Below are 21,917 nucleotides of genomic sequence, written 5' to 3'. Positions count from 1 at the left end.
TTCATACATTTTTGAATTATCATATTGCCTTAAAAATTCTATTCTATTTTATAACATTTTAAAAAATCAATCTAAGCAAGTATAGATATCTTTCTGAATGGTGAGATTCAACTAGTTTCTACACATTCATTTATGCAGAATTCTATAATACATGGGCTTTGGGGGAGGGAAGGACTCAAGTTTGGTTTCTGTTTGTGTTTCTTTTTACTTGTGGTGAAGACAGGTATCTATTAGTAGTAGAGGTACTCCATCATCACCCCATTAATAGATCTCATCAGAACAAGGTTTCACTGCTGTGGATATTGAATAAGGCCCTGCCAGACAGCTTCCAATACCCTTAGGATAAGATGCACTAAGTTCCAAGATTACGTATGGCAGCTTTGGGGCAAAAATTTGAGGGTCTATACTGGGTTTGAAGATCAAGATCTTCCCCAGGGTGACAAACCTATAATTGTACCTATCAGTTTTAGGCTGCCTTGATTAATGAACCTTCTGTGATTTATCACGCACACTATTTTTAAACAGGTGCTATCCTCATTGTAATAGACTAGAGGTTTTCAGAAATGAAAACACAGGCTTGTTTTGCTATTTGTTTAGTGAAATTTTCTGAGAACACATAACAAGCAAAAATAACCAGTCATTTTGTAGAGACCTTAGATTAGTTAATGTCAGACTGGGATGTTTTTCACCTAATTGTCTTAATGCTTTACCTGCTTTTTTCCCATTTTACTCTCTTACCATCACACACCTATCCTGACAGTCAACGCATAGTACTTTAAATCCCAGATTTTTCTGTCCTCGGGGAATTTCCCAGTTCCTGAGAAAGTAACCTAGTGAGTAAGAATAAAAATATAGCATATTAGAGAGGCTTGAAAGAAAAATTATACACAAGTACATACAAACGTCACTATCCTCTGAAAAATTATAAGTTATGGAAGAATATATTATGCATCTAAGGTAAATGTGCAGATAGTATATACCCATGCACACAAATTTTACCATTTGAGCATTGTTTATAGTCTGGACCCAACTGAATTAACAAATTCTATTTCACTGCTTTAAGGTTTTGTCAAACATATTTCTATAACACAGCAGTATACCAGTATTGTACTGGGTGGCAGATGTCCCAGGTTATAAACCTAGCTCCCCACCATTTACAAACTGGATGACCTTTGGCAAATTTCACAACCTCTCTGTGCCTAAATTATCTCATCTGTGAAATAAAGTTGATAACCATTTATCTACGTCACAAGGTTATTCTGAATATTACATTTTAAAAAAAAGATATGTGGAGAACTTTTGCTATTTTATTCTTTTAAAAACAACTAGAACACCACTTAACTTCTCCAGGGCCTGTTAAGTGTCTTAAATCGCAAGGACCTCTGTTTGCCTAAAATCAATTAAAAAGCAGATTACTCTGGTTCTTATCTATTCATTAAAGCTGGTCAGATGGACAATACTTATCAGTGCTATTGTACTAATTAATCCATAAACTGGAATGGAGAGAGAGAGAAAGAGAGGAGAGGGAGGGAGGGAGGGAGAGAGAGAGAGAGAGAGAGAGAGAGAGAGAGAGAGAGAGAGATATCAAGGGATGGAAAAGAATAAATCACTTTTGCAACCTCTTCCACCTGAGATTTTAAGGTTCCTTACATTCTTCCCATCCACCTTCAAAAGGCACAGATATTTAGTAAGCATTCCTCCTCCAAGTCCTCCAACTCCTCCTTTTCCTACTCCATCGTTTCCTCTCCTCCTCCTCCTCCTCCTCCTCCTCCTCCTCCTCCTCCTCCTCCTCCTCCTCCTTCTTCTTGAATTCTTCTGCATTTCAGGCATCACCAAACACATAATTAAGGAATGCTTTAAGCTCAAGCAGGCTCAGTTTTTAACACACCCCTCCCATTTGAAATGCAAAGTGAAAATACAAAAGAAGGTTTCCTTGTCTATCATTGTTCCCAATTTCAGAAATACTAGATTTCAAATATTTTAGGATTATCTCTGTACATGGGCAATGAAAAACACTGGATGCTCTATCCATAGGCAAGTGTACTCATTAATTACAAACACCAAATTTTCATAATGAAGGTGGATTCATTATTTTTAAAGTGAGGTGGTGATTATTGAGCAAATAAGTCTCATTTATAGGATAGATGGAATAATACACATCTATTCTTTGAGGCTTTTTCCTCTGACCTCTACCACTACTCCTAACTTGAGCTTTGCCTCTAATAGTAAACATATTTCTTGGAAATATGATAGGAAAACAGGAAAGAGCAGCCTTGTGTCAGGGAAAGGGTCCCAGCAGGTAGCAAACTTCCTGAGGAGGTAAGTTGATTTGTTATCCCACTTCTAATGGCTTGTGCAACATATTCATCTCAATGCCTGCAGGAACCTCAAAGTTCATATATCCCAATCACAAATGTTCACCTTCTCTGTTTTCTATATCACCTTTTCCCTGTTACTCAAGATCAAAACCTCAGTGTAGCTTGAGTTTCCTTTCTTACTTTTCACTCATTTCTAATCAGTGGGATTCTTTTATTTTCACAATGTTTTTTACACATAAGCTTCAACAAAGTCTCTGATTTGTTCATGTGCTCATCTCTCAGACTTTGAATTTTGTAACTGATATTTTAGCCAACAATCTTCTTTCTAGTATATTGTTTCAATTCCATTTTCTTGAAGTAATTCTTTGGTCTTTAAAAGCCTTCACTGATACTTCTGCATTTAGGAGGTAGAGCTAAATCCATACCTCCCCCTGACACACCATTTCCTACACACACACACACACACACACACACACACACACACACACACAAGCACCTAACTCTTGACTGAATTTAATGATTCATTTCTATAAAAGGAAGTATAGAAATGGAAAAATAATAACTTTACTATGGTGTGATCTGGCAGACACTGCCTTAACCAAGTGATCAAGGTTAGCATTACTAGTGATAAGTGATGTTGATATCATGTAGCTCAGATACAATGTGATAAGAAGGGCACTTTACTTCTATGGTATTCTCAAAACCAAAACTAGAGAAAGAAATCACAAAAGTTTGTATTGAGTACATTCTACAAAATACCTGACCAGCACTCTTCACAATTCTCAAAGTCATAAAAAACAAAGCACGACAAAACTGAGAAACTTCTATAGACTAGAGAGAAGAAAAAGGAACATGATGACTAAGAGCATAACAGTATCCTGTATGGGATTGTGGAATTTTTTTAAAGAACATTAATGAAAAAAAGTGGTGAAATATGAACAGAGTGAGAACAGGAGAGAGGTGAGGGCAAGAGAGACATGAAAGCTATGAAAATGTTCCCAGAGAGAGATGGGGCACAGGCCTTTTTTAAGTGGTTACCTTACTGGGAAATCCATTGATCATCCTACCCTTCCTGGCAGGCTGCTCCAGTGTCTACTGACAGATCTCCAGAATTCATTTTTCTCCTGTCACCTAAATCACTTAGAGTTTATAATCCATTCTTCTTGTGTTATTAAGGATAAACCACTTGTGAAGAGGAATTTAATTAGTAAAAACTATGAGATGGAAGAATCAAGTACATAGACTTTGAGAAATGTTTTCTTATTTTTTTACCATTCTTTTTTTAAAATTTCTTTATTGATTAAAGTATCACATATGTGTCCTTATCCCCCCATTACTCCCCACACCCCCCACTCATGCCATCACCACCCCCCCCCATTGTCTGTGTCCATTGGTTAGGTTTGTATGCATGTATTGCATGTATCCAAGTCCTTTGGTTAATCTCTCCCCCTTATCCCCACCCTCCCCTCTAAGGTTTGACAGTCTGATCGATGCTTCTCTGTCTCTGAATCTGTTTTTGTTCATCAGTTTATGTTGTTCATTATTTTCCATGACTGAGATCATGTGATATTTATCTTTCTCTGATTGGCTTACCATTCTTTTTGTTTTACATAAACTATTTTTGCTTCTTTCTTTTCCTCATTTATCATTTTATTTCTCATTTACAGTGTTACTATTTTTATTAATGGCAGGATAACATCAATTTCCAAGCCTTTAGCAATATTTTTTTCCATGCATTTAGAAATTAAATTAGGTGTCTGATTAGCTTTTTCCTAGAAACACCTAATAGTAGGGTGCTACTTGCTATTACAAAACTTTTTATGTAAATTGCCTAGACTAAAAACAAATGAGAAAGTCTTCTAGAGAAAATTGACTTTGTCATGCTCATATCATAAGCATCGTGCAGCCACTGGCCATCCATGTTTGGTGTCTCTTCCTAACATACCTCTGTTCCCACTCACATTGGTTCTTTCCCCCTCCTTCTATTGAACACCACTTTCCCTTCCAGCCCCCACTAGTCACCTTCATCTCCTAGAAACCTTGTCCATGCTCACTTCCCAACACATGCAACTTCACATTTTGTTTTTCTCTTATCTCTCATATTCATTTTCCTGTGTTATTACTTAACACTGCCTTCCCCTGACGCTTTCTAGGGTAATTATTTTTAAAAATATATATTTTTATCGATTTCAGAGAGGAAGGAAGAGGGAGAGAGAGATAGAAACATCCATGATAAGAGAGAATCATGGTTCAGCTGCCTCCTGAAAGTCCCTCACTAGGGATTGAGCTCACAACCTGGGCATGTGCTCTTGACCAGAATCGAACCTGGGACCTTTCAGTTCGTAGGCTGGCGCTCTATCCACTGAGCCAAACTGACTAGGGCTAGGGTAATTATTAAAGCATTTCACTGTCATTACTGAGTTGCCTAATATAACCTGCCATCCACTTCTCCTAAAAAAATTCAATAGTGATTAAAAAGCAATAAAACAATTAAAAAAGAGATTGCCTGAAAAATATATATTTCTTTCAGCCTAGACTTATGATTATCACTCCATTTGCAGTCATGGAGCTCTTTGAGAATCAGCTGAAAACTAGGGACCTTTCTTCAGAAAATTGCACACAATTGCATACAATACAAATCTGAGTACCATATTCCCTGACACAAGTTCAAGAACTACTTTTCCAGGTGAGCTAAATACATCTTGGGTTGAGAGTCAGAGATCATTGCTCCTACCAAGCTGAGCCATTCCCTAATGCTAAGCCCATGAATCACAAGGCGACAATCTTCAGAACAGCATCAAGAAACTTATCCTTGTAGTTAAAGGAAGAGATATTGCAGAGAAGCGTATCCACTGATTCACATCCCCTGAACTTTGAAAATTCCAGGCACACTCCCATCAGCTAACGCTGCTGCCTGACTGTGTTACTTCAGAGACCTGGCAGGATTGACATCTTCACCTCCTGTGGTCTTTTACCCAATGACTACTTTCTAAGTGAGGTCATCCCAGTTTTTAGTTGGAAGGACTTCCATCCCCAGCACAACTCCCAGTTTCTCTTTCTTGCTTTACTTTGCCTTGTTGCATTTTCCAAATGTAGGATACTCCTCATTTACTTGTTTTGTTTGTTGTCTATCTTCTTTCACTGAATGAAAGTGTTCTGTTTTGTTCACTGATCTATCCCAGTCCCTGGAATAGTGCTTGGCACATATGACATGTTCACATATTTGTTGAACCAGTAAATGGACAAAGAGGTGAATATATCTTTGCGTGGTCTACCAGAAAGCTCAGGATAAAATACTCAGTTGATTGATATAACATTCATTACTCCTGGCTTCATCTTATTTTTTTTAACCCTTTTGGCCTTTTTTAAAATTTTCACAGTTGCATTTTTGTGTGTGTGTGTGTTATACATAATTGTGTAAACCCTTTCAAGTCTGTTTTTAAAAAGGCATGGATTTAACGCAATATTTTTTTTCTTTCTTTACTTCATCTCTCTTCATATTTTTCTCTTTGAATATTTATATTTCTCCCACTATTTTCTATTTCTCCCACTACCTTTTTTACCATGTTATCTTATATATAAATCATAAGTCCTAACCTGTTAGTGAATGTGGTGGTCTGTATGTATATGTATAGGTAGAGATCCTGAGTCTATGTTATTTTGCATATATATAGTTCATGAAGGATAAATTTGTGAATGTTTGCATTCTAGGAAGTTTTGCCAGACATGGAAAAACTTATGTAAATATGTACCAACAGCTGCACTGTAAATATAGTGGTAACTTCTGCACAGAGAAATTTTTATTTTAAAACTTAACTGAACAAAAATTCTGCTTTCCTAATATTCTAGTGAGAAAGATCACCCAAAGGCTTCCCCCTTCCTTCTCATGTGACTCAGTGAGGTGTGTTTCTAAAATTGTCTCCACCAAAGTGCCCATATGGCAGAAAGAAAGAATGAGTGTATACCAGCAAGACTTATTTTTAAACTTGTGTTTTCTCTTAAAAAATATATATATATGAGGTTGGCTTTCTATTGCATTTTGTATAAAAATAGTCCTTTAAGTTGCTTCTCACTGACAGAAATGGACTTCCCATGAGGCTGCAACAAGTAGGGCAGGACTTATAACACCAATCCAGCATATCACCAGAGAGACTCCAGGGCTTAGAAATTCCATGATGATCCAGGAGCTCAGCAACAGAAGATTCATTGCCTCTTCTAACTTTTGTTTTCAAGTCTCTAAATACTTCTACTATTTGAAAATACTTTTTGAAAGTTTTCTCTCTGCACAACTCAGTCTTTCTAAGTCCAGCACCAATGTTGCCTCTTCCATGACCATTCTCCCGTTTCCATTAACAGGAAGTAACTGTACTTTCTCCTGGAAAATAATGAGCTAATATTCATCGAGATCATAAAGTGTAAAGGAATTGAGGACTAGGTAGTAAGGCAACATTGTAATGAATTTCTGTAATATACCAGCATGTTCATATAAATGATATTATTATGTTTGCATTAATTCCATGAGATTTATAGTGTTCTTAAATGCAGAAACATAAGCTAGATCTAGAATAACTTGCCTGGACTCATACAGCTAGAAAATAGCAGAGATAGAAGTTTGAGTTTGATTAGTTTCAAAATTCATAATTTTTATTACATATGGATCAGCTTTTTGGTCTCTATAGCATTTGCCTCTCATAAGGGAAGAAAAACAAATGGGCCTATTACTACTAAAAATAGAAATGCTAATCAGTGTTGATTTTGTATGCTAGTATGTTTTATAAATGAATAAATCACTTTTTAAGTCAGTTTTACTTCTTTGCAACAATTTTCCTCTACACTGTTTTCCATCCACCATGAAGTATCATATAATCAATAAATGAAAAAGTTGATTGGAAGAAAATGTTGCTTCACAATGTGTAGTTACAGGTCATCTGGGAAGCCTGAGTTACTGTCAGGCTCCTTAAAGTTATATGTGCATCTAGAATCGTCTGTAAGCTGAAAATGTGTCTCTGGGAAATATATAATAATATATTTTACTAGAGGCCCAATGCATGAAATTCATGCAAGAGTAGGCCTTCCTTCACCGTCTGGCACCTGGGACCCGGGCTTCCCTCACAGCCCAGGCTTCATCCGGAAGGTCGTCAAGAAGGACATCCAGTCTAATTATCATATTACACTTTTATTATTACAGACTAGAGGCCCGGTGCACAAATTTTGTGCATGGGGGTAGGGGGTCTCTCATCCCAGCCTGCACCCTTGGGGGATGTGGCCTAAACCCTCTCACAATCTGGGACCCCTCGGGTGATGTCCAACTAAAGTTTAGGCCTGATCCCGCAGACAGAGTGGTTAGGGGTGATCATGCAGCCTGCCTCATCACCCCTAACCACTCACCTGCCTGCCTGATCATCCCTAACTGCTCGTCTGCCTGCCGGATCACCCCAAACTGCTCATCTGCCTGCCTGACTGCCCCTAACTGCTCACCTGCCTGTCTGATCACCCCTAACTGCCTCTGCCTCAGCCCCTGCTGCCACGGCTTCATCCAGAAGGATGCCCGGAATGACATCCGGAAGGTCATTTGACTGTCCGGTCTAATTAGCATATTATGCTTTTATTATTATAGATGTTATTTTTCAAATGTCTGAAGAGACTACATCCATTTTTAAATACAAATTCAATTAAACATTTTACTGAATCCAGTGTCATTTTGAACCTTGAGTGTTCCCTCATTTATTGGGCATGTAAAGTATAACTGATAATAGACACAACCAATTTATCTTATTTTAGAAAGCAGTTTTAGTGCTGACAAAGGTCAGGAACTCCTTGAATTTCTTTTTCATAAAAAAAGGGAATTTTGTTCCATGTGGCTTTCAGAACTAAACTAAATTTGTTTTTGCAATGCACTACATGTTATCCATCTCTGGAAACATTGTGGAGTACATGGTGAATTTAATCCCATTAGTCTTTTGAAATCTGATGAGTGGTTCAGTTTCTGATTTTCATAATCATCTGTTCTACCTATAAGATATTATTGTCTTATAGGGACATCTGCTGGTAGATAAATAAATGTCTGGAACAATAAAACACTATCTTCTCAGGGTACAGCCTCCCTCCGTGCATTGCTTCCGTTAGGGCATGACTGTTCTAAATATTCTATCATTTCACGGTTCAGTCCTTCTCAGGTAACATAAAATTGCCTTCATTACACATGTGCCTTGTTCCCACAACAGATTCACATGTGTTATTTAATTTTTTCTCCCAGATTGACCATATATTATCCTGAAAACCTCAGGCTTTCTGAAAGCTTATGTGCTTTCAGGCAGAGAATGAAAATTGAAGCATTGGAGCTCAGGCTCCATAAGCCATCACCCACTTGGTTACTTGCCTTACAACATCTGAAACATACGAGGTGGAGAAAATGCCACTCACCTTCAGTTCACAAATTGCAGAAAACAATGAAAATAAACTTGATAATGAGATTAACATCTTAAACTTTTGGCCTCTAATGTTTTCATGAGATGGGGAATAGTATCTTAATAATTTTATCATTAAGTTGAAATGCTCCTCTTCCACTCAGCCACATAAGGCTTTCCAGTAATAATTGGTTGCAGCTAATTAATTATCACCTTTCACTTTAAATATGATTACTTGATGAAAGTAAAGAAACCAGTACTGCTATCTACTAACAGTAGCCATCACCAGAAGAATGAAATTATTTTTTTTCTTTCTGTGTTTCACTGAACAAGGATTACCTTCATGCTCCATCTTTGGAAAAGCAGAATTGTGTTAAATCATATATTATAGACTTAAAATTATATTGCCCATAAAAGTCAATATTACCAACAGTACAGTGTAGCAGCTTATTCATGCTACTTCTTTAAAGTCACCACACATTAATGTGCTAATGTGATGGAAAATAAAGAACTAGCACATACCTTTCCTATCCTTTCTTCTCTATTTTTTTCTCTTTATTTACGTATGTATATTTTTAAGCTAGTAGAAGATTGTTCATCAGTTAGAGCATTCCCTGTCAAAAGAAATGACATAATCATTAACTAATTACAACTAGATAATAGCATTGCACATTTGACAGGTTAACACAAATTCTAAAAGTTGAAAGTTGAAGAAAGACAATAATAAAGCTACTATTCTCACAAAATTCTCAAATGCCAATATGGGAAATATTCTCTTCTGGGGTTTTCATCAACCAGGTAACTTTCTTTTCCCCTCTTGTTCTAATTGTATAAAATGCATTTGAATTTGTATTAACATTTTAAACTTATTCACTAAGTTTTAATTCATTTTTACTGATTTTATCCAATCATAAATCATAGAATCTACTGATACAGTTTCAACATGCTGAAATCTTCATTTTGGATGTTTCCCCCATTACCAATGAAGCAGCAAGATACACATGGCAACTCTCAGATGTGAAAAAGGAAAGAAAACCAAGGCAAGAGATGTAAACCAGTGTTTTCCATGGAATCTATTTTGTTCAAAAAGCCAAAAAGAAAACACAAAGATATATTTGAAATAGTGCTTTGCCAATATTACCTCTGAAGAATTTCATAGCTTAACTGAAAAATAATTTAGAAGGATTAATGCAAAATTTGTCTATTTTATTTCTTACACAGCAGCTCAAATATTTTCAACTATAGCAGAATATCTACTGTTCCCAATTTCCTCACACATATCCCAGTATAATCTTTCTGAAGAGAAAAGGAAAAGGAAAAAAATACAGAAAACTCTTTCTAAACCCTATCCTTTAGCAAGCACATAAAAGGACAATTAAAGAATATGTTCTCCAGTGTTGTAGATACTATAGATTGTTAAGTCCCATATGATGTGACTTCAGAGGGAATCAGTACAAGCAAAATAACATGAATATAATTGTTTAATATCTAGTATTTTTTAATTACTTATTATAGCTTGAGAACATTTCCCCCTTAATTCTACTATTGTGAAACTTAATAGTAAACTTATGAAGTTGGGCATCTAAAGTATAACTGATAATAGACACAACCAATTTATTTTATTTTAGAAAGCAGTTTTAGTGCTGACAAAGGTCAGGAACTCCTGGTTGCTAGAGAAATGAGGAAAGAGTGGGGATATATAAAAAACTGTTAAGAGGTTTTCCTCTAAACATTAGAAACCAAATACAATCTAATAAAAGTTTTAAGTCATTTAATATATTTCAAAACATTAAAATTTGTTCAACAAATGATTATACAATTTTTTCTTGTGAGAGACAAATGAATAATTTTTTAGCATATACCAACAGGATCTAAAAAGGAAAGAAAATATTAACATGGGAAGCTGGAAAGAGATCTGTGCATTAAAAGGTGGTACTAGTATTGCAAACCACACAAACAATGTAGAAAATTTTCAAATTTTTTACCTTTCTAATTCAGTACAAATGTTCTACAGCTAATTATCATGAGACATTGCCTGGAAATTAACCAATCATATTGTGTTTCTATCTCCAGATTTACAATTAGTAATACTATTAATGTGGTTCCTGTACTTAGCATTACTAATTACATTGCTATGAACTAATGGTCTTAAAAATAGCAATAACCATCAACTACCAATTAATGCTTAATGAGAGCATATAAACCCTGGCATGAATTTCAAAATTATCATTGCTGGTATTCCTCTTGTAATCATACAAAAATGGGTGTAACCAGTAACCACTGAAGTAGGGCATTGATTGAAAGCATAGTTACCACATCATTGCAGAAAAATCAAGAAACAAATGGCTTTTTGAAGTAATATATATTCCATTTTAACTTTATAATCCAACACACAAGTTTCAGGAAAGAGTTTTTTCTAGTTATAAAATAAAAGGCAATTGAAAACTAATTTGCAAAAAATATTCTATGAATAAAAAAGAAAATGTTAAAAATTTTGGAAGAGGAGTTTTTATGGAGGAATCATTCAACAAATCATGTATCCTAGAATTTATATAAGGCATAATATCCCAGAAGTTTAGTATGTACCAGAAAGCAGATGTCAGTGTCAAAAAAAAACTAAATTCAACTGTGTAAACTTTAAAGGCCTTATTAGCTTTATTTAATGATTGATTAATTGGTCACCGTTCCATCTAGCAGATAGAAAGGAGTCCTGAAGAACTGTACAAAATTAAAGACTTTTATACACAGAAATGAGTGAGAGAAGGAAATTACCAGCAAAGAATAGATTGTTCATGGCAAAGTCACCTTCCTTTAGGGGACAGCAGGAGTTTATCAGTCATATTACCTTATTAGTACTGACAAGGCAATTCCAAATTGATTTAAGATTCTACTCTGGGAAAGGTTGAAACTATAAGTTGGGGATTAAGTCTTGGTTTGGTGACATAGACTTAGCACAAGTAACTCTATTTTGGACCTATAGTTTCTTTTTTTTTAACCATAGAAATGCCTTATATTAGCTAGCATAGGTTAGGTTATGCTCCAGTAATAAACACTCATGTCTTAACATACAAAAGTATATTTTATAGTTAATATATCATCTTGGCAGTAACCTTTTTAACCTGTGATCCTAGTCAAAACAATAGATAGTGTATTTTAAGAATATGGAAGAGCAAAGAAGTCACCCACCATAGTATAGAATAAGTAAAAGAGTAACTTTTTCAATAAAGAGGCCAATGATGTGCATGAGTATGTGTAAGTGTATTCTCAAAGCAGCACAGAAATATGCTAAGGCATTCACACTAACAGTGATAATCAGACAATAAAGAAAACTAAAGAAGACACTAACAAGACTCACAGGACTCAACCATAATGGTTATACACCTACACTTCATTGCAGGAAAATAATAAACTATAGCATCAGTATTAAAGTAAGGCCATGAGAACTGAATGGATAAGAAAAATGGCCCAAGGATTAAAAATGCAGCAGAGTAAGTGTATGCTGCACAGACATGCTCTTAGGAATAACCAAATTACAACCAAAACACAAAAAAAAATCTTTCTGAATAATTAACAGAAGACTGGCTGGAGAGAAATCTGATACCCTTGGACCAAAAGTGGAGACCACATAGAGACTGGTAGGAGGGGTGGAGGTGCCACTGACAACTCTGGGATATAATCCCCAAGCTGGGCTCCCTAGCAGAGAACACCAGAACTGAGAAGGGTACCCACATAACATCTAGCTGTAAAAAACAGCAGGGTTGTTGTCTGCCATGAAGCAATGGCTGGAAATTCAGGCACACTCTTAAAAGGTCAACAAACCCTGTGGTGCCACCAACCTTGTGCTCCGGCACAGTGGACTGGAGCTGTGTGAGCAGAAGGCAAGATTGGGTACTCAGCAGTTAGAGCTCAGAAGGTGGACACCCCCAGTTTCCTATACTGAGTCATTCTCTCACACAGTGGAGAACATCTTTTCCACACAGACATTTGCCTTCCCTGGGGGTAAGACAGTTGACCCACCCTATTGGAAGACACTTTGCCCTGAGGCCACTTAAGAGACTAAAAATAACAATTAGCTTCCAGGCAGAAGCAACTGCCCCACCCTGTTGAAAAAATCTTGCCACACCTGATGACGATTGCCTAGGGGTAATTCAAGTTGAATCCTATCATTCTGTAGGCAGAGGCAGTCTCTGGAGGCTTTGAGTCTTAGCCTGATCCAGTTAGTCAGAAACAGTATTTAACACTGTCCTGTGCTAGAGATTGAGAGATGTAGAGAATCTACCTAATACATAGTCACAAACTCAAACAGACAACCAAAATGAGGGAAAAAGGAAACAACCCCCAAATAAATGAACAAGAGAATGCTACAGAAGAAGAGGTAAATGAAGCAGATATAAGAAATTTATCTGAAACAGAGTTCAGAGTAATGACGGTAAATATGCTCAACAGCATGAGAAAATATATAGTAACTATGAAAACAGAAATAAAGAATGACATAACACAAATAAAGAGCACATTGGAAGGAATACACAGCATTTAGGAGGAAGCTGAAGACTGAATCAGTGAATTTGAAGACATGATTGAAAAAAATCAATTAGAGAACCAAAAAGAAAAAACAATTAAAAAAACAGGAGGACAGCTAAAGGGAGCTGTGGGACAATCGGAAATGTAACAATATGATAATAGCAAGTGTTTAAGTTATTAGAGTCACTGTTTGCTTGTTATGTTTTTGTGTGTAAGATCTATCCAGTGAAGTCAGTGAAGTGTTAAAGTCTCCTACTATGACTGTATTATTGTTGATCTCTCCATTTAAGTCTTCTAGAAGGTTTTTTAAAAATATATTTAGGTCCTCCTATATTGGGTGCATATATGTTTACCAGAGTTATATCTTCTTGTTGGATCAAAAAGGCAGAAAGGGAGAAAGGGATAGAGAAAGTGTTTGAAGAAATAATGGCAAAAAACTTCCCTAACCTGGTGAAGAAAAAAGTCACACAAGTTCAGGAGGCAGAGAGAACCCCAAGCAAAAAGAGCCCAAACAGGCCCACAGCCAGACACATCATAATTAAAATGCCAAAAATTAAAGACAAAGAGAGAATCCTAAAGACAGCAAGAGGAAAACGAACTATTACCTACAAAGGTACAACTTTATACTCCCATAAAGCTGACAGCTGATTTCTCATCAGAAACTCTGCAGGCCAGAAGGGAATGGCATGAAGTATTCAAGTAATGGAAAGCAAGGATCTGAAACCAAGATTACTATATCCAGCATGGTTATCATTGAAAATAGAAGGTCAAATAAAGAGCTTCCTGGGGGCGGGGGGCATGGGGGGGGAAGGGATAAAGGAGTACATCACCACCAAGCCAGCATTACAAGAAATGCTAAAAGGATTGCTGTAATGAGAAGAAGAAACAGAGTGAGAAATCTAGGCATACAGAATTGAAATGGCAATAAATAAGTACCTAGCAATAATAACCCTCATCCTAGCTGGCTTGGTTCAGTGGGTAGAGCATCAGCCTGCGGACTAAAGGGTTCGATTCCGGTCAAGGGCACATGCCTGGGTTGTGGGCTCAATCCCCAGTGGGGGGTAAGCAGGAGGCAGCCAATCAATGATTCTCTCTCATCATTGATGTTTCTGTCTCTCTCTCCCTCTCCCTTCCTTTCTGAAATCAATAAAAATAAAAATATTAATAATAATAATAATAATAATAACCCTAAATGTAAGTGAATTGAATGCTCCAATCAAAAGGCATAGATAGAGTAGCTGAATGGATACAAATGCATGAACCAAATATATGTTGTCTACACGAGTCCCACCACAGAACAAAAGACACACAGAGGATGAGAGTGAAGGGATGGAAAAAATGTTTCCATGGAAATGGAAAAGAAATAAAAACTGGAGGAACAATACTCATATTTGACAAAATAGACTTCAAAATGAAGGCCATCACAAGAGACAACAAAGGTCACTGCATATTACTAAAGGGCTTGATCCAACAAGAGGCTATAATCCCAGTTACACACCCAAACATTTATGTACCCAATAATAGGAGCACCTAAATATATATAAAAGAATTCTAGAGGACTTTAATGGAGAGATTGAACAATACAGTTATAGTTGGTGACTTTAATACCCTGATGACTTCACTCGAGAGATCCTCCAGACAAAAACTTAACAAAGAAACAGAGACTCTAAAGGACACACTGGATCAGATGGATTTAATTGACATTTATAGAACATTTTACCCAAAGCAAGAGAATATACATTCATCTCAAGTGCACGTGGATCATTCACAAAGGTAAACCACATGTTAGTACACAAAACAAATCTCTCCAAGTTCAAGAAGACTGAAATCATATCAAGCATCTTCTCAAATCACAGTGGAATGAAATTAGAAATCAACTACAGTAAAAACACCCCAAAACATTCAAACACATGTAAGCTAAACAGCATTACTATGAGCAACTATATGCCATCAAGATGGACAATGTGGAGGAAATAGACAATTCCTAGAAAAATACAACCTCCCAAAACTGAATCAGGAAGAATAAGAAAACCTGAATAGGCCAATAAAAACTGATGAAATAGAAGCAGCAATAAAAAATAAAAATCCCAGCAAATAAAAGCCCAGTTCTAGACAGCTTTCCAGAGGAGATTTACCAAACATTCAAAGAAGAACTAACACCTATCTTCCTCAAACTATTTCAAAAAAAATCTAAGGGTAATGAATACTTCCAAACTCTTTTTATGAGGCTAGCATTATCCTAATTCCAAAACCAGATAAAAACACTACAAAGAAAGAGAATTGCAGGTCAATATCCCTGATGAACATAGATGCTAAAATCCTCAACAAAATTCTAGCAAACAGGATCCAGCATTAAATTAGAAAGATCATACACCATAACCAAGTGGGATTTTTTCCATGGATGCAAGGCTGGTACAATATTCAGAAATCAATAACTTTGATACAGCACATAAACAAATTGAAAGGTAAAAATCACATTATCATATCCATAGATGCAGAAAAAGCCTTTGACAAAATCCAACACTCATTTTTAATAAACACTCTCAGAAAGTGGGAATAGAGGGATCATATCTCAACATGATAAAGGCCATATATGACAAACCTACAGTGAACATCATACTCAATGGGCAAAATCTAAACCCATTTCCACTAAAAACAGGAAAAAGACAGGGATGTCAGCTTTCACCACTCTTATTCAATATAGTAATGGAAGTCCTAGCCCCAGAGATCAGACAAGAAGAAGAAATAAAAGGCATCCAAATTGGAAAGGAGGAAGTAAAACTCCCATTATTTGCAGACGACATGATATTATACATAGAAAACCCTAAAGACTCCACCAAAAAACTAGTGGATGTTATAAATGAATTTGGAAATATAGCAGGATAGAAAATCAGCACCCAAAATTCAATAGATATTTTATACATCAATAATGAATTCTCAGAAAGAGAAACTAAACAAACAATCCTATTTACCATTGCAACAACAACACAAAATAAGATACTTAGGAATAAACGTAACCAACGATGCAAAAGACCTGTATTAAGAAAACTAAGGGACATTGAAAAAAGAGATAGAAAATATAAACAAGTGGAAGAATTTATCATGTTCAGTTGGTAGAATCAGCATTATTAAAATGTCCATACTATGCAAGATAATCTACCAACTGCATAATTCACAGAGCTAGACTAAACACTCCAAAAATTTATATGGAATCAAAAAAGACCCCGAAGAGCTGCAGCAATCTTGAATTAGAAAAACAAAGTTGAAGGAATCACAATATCAGATTTCAAGTTATACTACAAAGCCACTGTTATTAAAACATCCTGGTATAGCCACAAGAACAGGCATATAGATAAATGGATCAGAACAGAGACCCCAGAAATCAACCCAAGACATTACACTCAATTCATATGGTACAAAGGAGGCAAGAACATACAATGGAGTCAAGACAGCCTTTTAAATTAATGGTGTTGGGAAAATTGGACAGATAAATGCAAAAAAAATGAAACTAGACCACCAACTTACACCATACACAAGAATAAACTCAAAATGGATAACAGACTTAAAATGTAAGATGTGAAACCATAAAAATCTTAGAAGAAACCATAGGCAGCAAAATCTCAGAGATCTCTCATACCAATATGTTTACAGATACATCTCCTAGGGCAAAGGAAACTAAGGAGAAAATAAACAAATGGGACTACATCAAAATAAAAAACTTCTGCACAGCAAAATAAACCATCAACAAAATGAAAAGAGAGCCCACTGTATGGGAGAACATATTTGGCCATGATACATCTGATAAAAAAGAAGAAAGAAAGGAGAGGCTGGGAGCTTGGATCACCGGGGGCATGGCCAGCCTGAAAATGGCCACCAGCCCCTCACCCAGGCTGGCCAGGCACCCCAGCGGGACCCCCTGACCCTGAAGGGGCTGTGGGAAGCCTAAAAACGGCCCTCAGTCCCTCGCCCAGGCTGGCAACACCCCCATGCAGTGAGGGTACCCACTGGGGGCTTGACCAGCCTGCAAACAGCCATCAGCCCTCACCCAGGCTGCCCAGGCACCCCAGCAGGGATCCACACCCTGAAAGGTGTGTGGCCAGCCTGAAAACAGCCCTCATCCCCTCACCCAGGCTGGCCAGGCACGCCAGCAGGACCCCCTCCCTGATCCGGACACCCTTCAGGGCAAACCAGCTGGCTCCCACCCATGCACCAGGCCTCTATCCTATATAATAAAAGGTAATATGCAAATTGACCCTAAAAGCAGAGCGACTGGGAATCACTGGTCACTATGACACACACTGACCACCAGCGGGCAGACACTCAATGCAGAAGATGTCCCCTGGTGATCAGTGCACTCCCACAGGGGGAGCTCTGCTCAGCCACAAGCCAGGCTGATGGCTGCCAGTACAGTGGTGGTGGTGGGAGCTTCTCCCGCCTCCTCAGCAGTGCTAAGGATGTCTGACTGCAGCTTAGGCTTGCTCCTCGCTGGCAAGTGGACATCCCCCGAGGGCTCCCGGACTGCTAGAGGGATATCTGACTGCCAGCTTAGGCCCAGTCCTTCGGGGAACAGGCCTAAGCCAGCAGGTGGACATCTCCCAAGGGGTCCCAGACTGTGAGAGCGCACAGGCTGGGCTGAGGGACCCCCTGGGTGCACAAATTTTTGTGCACCAGGCCTCTAGTAAAGAATTATAAAAACAAAACAAAAGTAAGGCCATAAATCAAAGCCAAAGGCTGCCTCACAGCAAGGTATACAGAGAGATACCATGTGGGCTCCAGTTGTCCTCCTTCTACAGTATCTTCCAGGATGCACTTTCTCTCTTGGTTCAGGAACCTCCAACATGTTCATGGATGTTAAAACAGCAAAATAATCTTTTAACTGATGACTACCAGACTAAATATTAGAAACATTGTTTAGCGTTACCATCACTTTGTTAGCTTAACTGCACCTATAGAAATTCCTTTCTTCTGTGATGTGATGTAATTGTTCCCCTTTCTTTTCACATAAATTCCCTTTTTCTTGCTTTTGTCTGCTAGTCAGAACTCTATTTGGGTTTCTGGCTGAGTCAGTGCTTCCCAAATAACTATTCTATCTCAAATAAGTGCTTGTTGACTCTCACTTTGAAAGGTCTTTTATTTTTAGGTAAACGACTCACAGATAAGTCTCAAGTGGATAATATTCATTTGTGAGCACTGGTTTATAAAAGGAGCCAAGAAGTGTCAGTGATTGTTTTATCTCATTACTAGAGGCCCCGTGCATGAAATTTGTACATGCGGGGAGAGGGGCACTCCTTAGCCTGGCCTGCACCTTCTCACAATCTGGGACCCCTCAGGGGATGTCCAACTGCTGTTCCCAGGATTGAGCCTAAACTAGAAGTTAGACATCCCTCTTGCAATCCCAAACCTCTGGCTCCTAACCACTTGCCTGCCTGCCTGATTATCCCTAACCATTCTGCCTGCTTGCCTGATCGCCCCTAAACGCTGCTGCTTGCCAGCTTATCACTCCTAACCACTCTGCCTGCCTACCTGATTGCCACTAACTGCTTACCTCCCTGCCTAATTGGCCCTAACCACTCTGCCTGCCTGATCTCCGCTAACCACTCGCCTGCCTGCCTGATCACCCCTAACCGCCTCTGCCTCGGCCCCTGCTGCCGTGGCTTCATCCAGAAGGACGTCCAGAATGATGTCCGGAAGGTTGTTTGGCTGTCTGGTCTAATTAGCATATTACACTTTTATTATTGTTGATTCCATATGCTCAACTAAGTGGTTCTATCATAAAAGTTGCCAAAACAATAAAAATAATTTTTTTATGTAGCTATAGATAGTAGTTTAAACCTTTAAATATATTTCTAAAATTTGATGTCATTGAAATTTTTTACAGTTGGGAAAGAAGACATTATAGTTTGAGAGAGATCTATAATAATACAAGTGTAATATGCTAATTAGACCAGATGTCCTTCCTGATGAAGCCAGGGCTGCAAGGGCTGGCCGAGGCTGCAAGGCCCAGCCGAGGCTGTGAGGTCCAGCCAAGGCAGCCAGGGCTGCTAGGGACGGCCAGGGTTGTAGGGACAAGCTTCTTGCACGAATTTCGGGCATTGGGCCTCTAGTAATAACATTTGCATTGATTCCCTTGTTGTAAGTTATATCCATATCTAAATTACTCTAAATATCCACTTAACTAAAGAATCTATAATAATAAAAGCATAATATGCTAATTAGACCAGACAGCTGAACGACCTTCTGGATGAAGCCGGGGTTGCAAGGGCCAAGCCCCTTGCACGGATTTCATGCATTGGGGCTCAACTATAAAATAATTAATTATACTTCCTTTATATTTTAAAAGGCCTTACTCTAGTTTGAGCTTCATTAATCAAGAAACAAATTGAATATGATTCTACTAATTGGTAGCTTGATCAAATTACACTTAGGATGCAAACAAGAAATAGTATTTGGATTTCTATTAGTTCTTTCTCAGGAAATTTGGAAATAGATATTTCAGTTATTTTTATCAACTAACTAGAGGCCTGTTGCATGGGAATTCATACACTCGGGGGGTCTCTCAGCCTAGCCTGCACCCTCTTGTAATCTGGGACCCCTCCGGTAGGGTCCCTAGGCCTGGCCTGAGATCAAGACCTATCAGGGCTTTCCTTCCCCCAGCTACTGGCAGCTGACCCTACCCCTGCCGCTGCCACTGTGCAGAGCTGCCCCCATCCCCTGAGACTGGTTGCCTCCCTCTGCAGATAACAAGCGTGGGGTATGATTGCTTGACTGGCTTGAGCCTCCCTTTGCTAGGCAACTGCTGGCCAGCCCTGAACACCACCACAGTGTCGCTGGCTGGTGGCTTGGGCCTCCTACTGTGGGGCAATCAATGGTGGGACCTCCAGATTGATCACCCTGCAGAGGGAGGCCTTGCCCACCCAATGCAGCACCACCAGCCAGGTGGCCTGGGCCTCCCTCTTTTCTCTTTTTTTAAGTAAGTGTAATGTTTACTGAGCGATACAGAACTGAGTACTATGAAGGGTTTACCAAAATGGAAATGCACCATACCCCTGCCCCTGCCACCCCCAATACCCAGAGACTAAAGTACTTAGAAGCTACATGCAATGGCCATAACTGCTGAATATCTGTTCACAACAAACAAACCATAGTGTATTTATACTGTATCACATTGAGTGATTATAGAAATCCATTTATATATTGTTTGTGTAAAAAAGAAAGTATAAAAAATATGTGCAGTTGAAAGCCCTGCCAGGACAGCCAGTCTGTAAACATTCAATGAGTATGTGCTTTGGAAGGGTGCCCTTACCGCGTGCCCACAGCAACTCTAGCTGCCACTATTGGCCGGACTGAGTTGGACCATGGTCGGTGGGTATAGCAGAGCCTGGCACTGTGCCCTTCTCCAGCCTTGCATCAGGATCAAGGTCAGGGTCAGGGCCGGGGGCAGGCAGATTGTAGTTTCACTCTGAGTTCCATACTCAGCCTAATTTTGGTTGCAACTCATGGATTTTCCTGGCTGCTCAGAGGCCCTTTGGGTGGGTGCCTTGCAGAGAGGCTGGAGAAGTGGCCATAGCTGTCTGGTTGGATGTTTCTCTGGCCCAGAGCCTCTGCACTGCCTCCTACAAGTGTGGCCCCAGGCAGAACAGGTCCCCCTCAGGACTACTTTGGTCTCAATGCTTGGTCCTGGGTTTCATCAGCCTGGGTTTCTTCCCCTGGTGTGGCTAATCTGAGTTTCACAAAAAAGCCCGGCCAATGCTGGCTGTGCTGAGCCTCATTGAAAAGTTTTTCATGCAGCAAAGAAGAGCCTTCTGGGACCCTCCTCCTCCTCCCTCTCCCCATCTCCTCTTCCTCTCCCTCCTCCCAGCCCATGATCACTTCTCCAGCTGCTCCAGCAGTGGGTTGCCTTCTGAGTCGGTGTCTTAACACTGTTGGTCCTGACGATGCAGGTGGGGAGATGCCCTTTGAGCATCAGGATGAGCTGCTGCCGCTCCTGCTTCAGCTCCTCCATCTGGGTTTTCAGCTCTGCATTCATGAGCTCCAGCCACTCGGATTCCTGCTGCAGAAACTCCATCTGCTCCTTCTTCTTGTTCCAGCATCGGGCTGCCGCCACTTTGTTCTTTTCCTGGTGTCCTTTACTCTGCTTTTCTTCCTTGTCTAGTTCACCTTTCACAGGTTGAGGCACAGTTTCACCTCCCGGAAGTGCAAAAGGGTTATCATGGCCCCAGGGTTGTAGATGTCAGTGTATTTCAGCTCCTCTGCAGTTAGGGCCAAGCTGGGGAGTCTGGACAGGGGGCCAAGCCCTGGCAGAGAGCCTGCAGTCATGGAAGGGCCCGGGATCTTCCCAGGCATCATAACAGGAGTGGCAGTCCAGCCCTGCAGAAGACACAGGCAGAGGCGACAACCCCGGGGCCTGGATCAGGCTGAAAGCACCGTGCCCACTCAGTGTCCACCACTGCCAGTGCCTCCTGTCGCAGCTGCCAAGCATCCTTCCCACAGGATGTGGTTGGAAGCCTGGGTCTCCCTCTTCGAGGTGATCGATCACGAGGCTCTGCCTGGCTGCCTGATCGCACCTAACCGCTTGCTGGGGGACAGGGCCAGCCCAGGAGAGGGGCCGTGGTGGTTCTGGTCTCTGGTCATTCTGGTCATTGGCTGTTTTGGTTGTTGGGATTTTATTATA

The 21,917-nt window shown here is 39.3% G+C and overlaps 1 pseudogene across 1 annotated transcript; it reads right to left on the bottom strand.

Annotated features, from left to right (window-relative positions):
- Positions 1 to 21,111: 21,111 nt before the first annotated feature.
- On the bottom strand, positions 21,112 to 21,607 carry LOC308517420 (jun dimerization protein 2-like; annotated as a pseudogene). The gene has a single exon. The product of its transcript is annotated as a jun dimerization protein 2-like (transcript).
- Positions 21,608 to 21,917: the final 310 nt, after the last annotated feature.

This window comes from Myotis nattereri (genome assembly GCF_964212035.1).
Source record: "Myotis nattereri genome assembly, chromosome: 3".
Lineage (NCBI taxonomy): Eukaryota > Metazoa > Chordata > Mammalia > Chiroptera > Vespertilionidae > Myotis > Myotis nattereri.
This window is presented reverse-complemented; position numbering and strand designations above follow the sequence as displayed.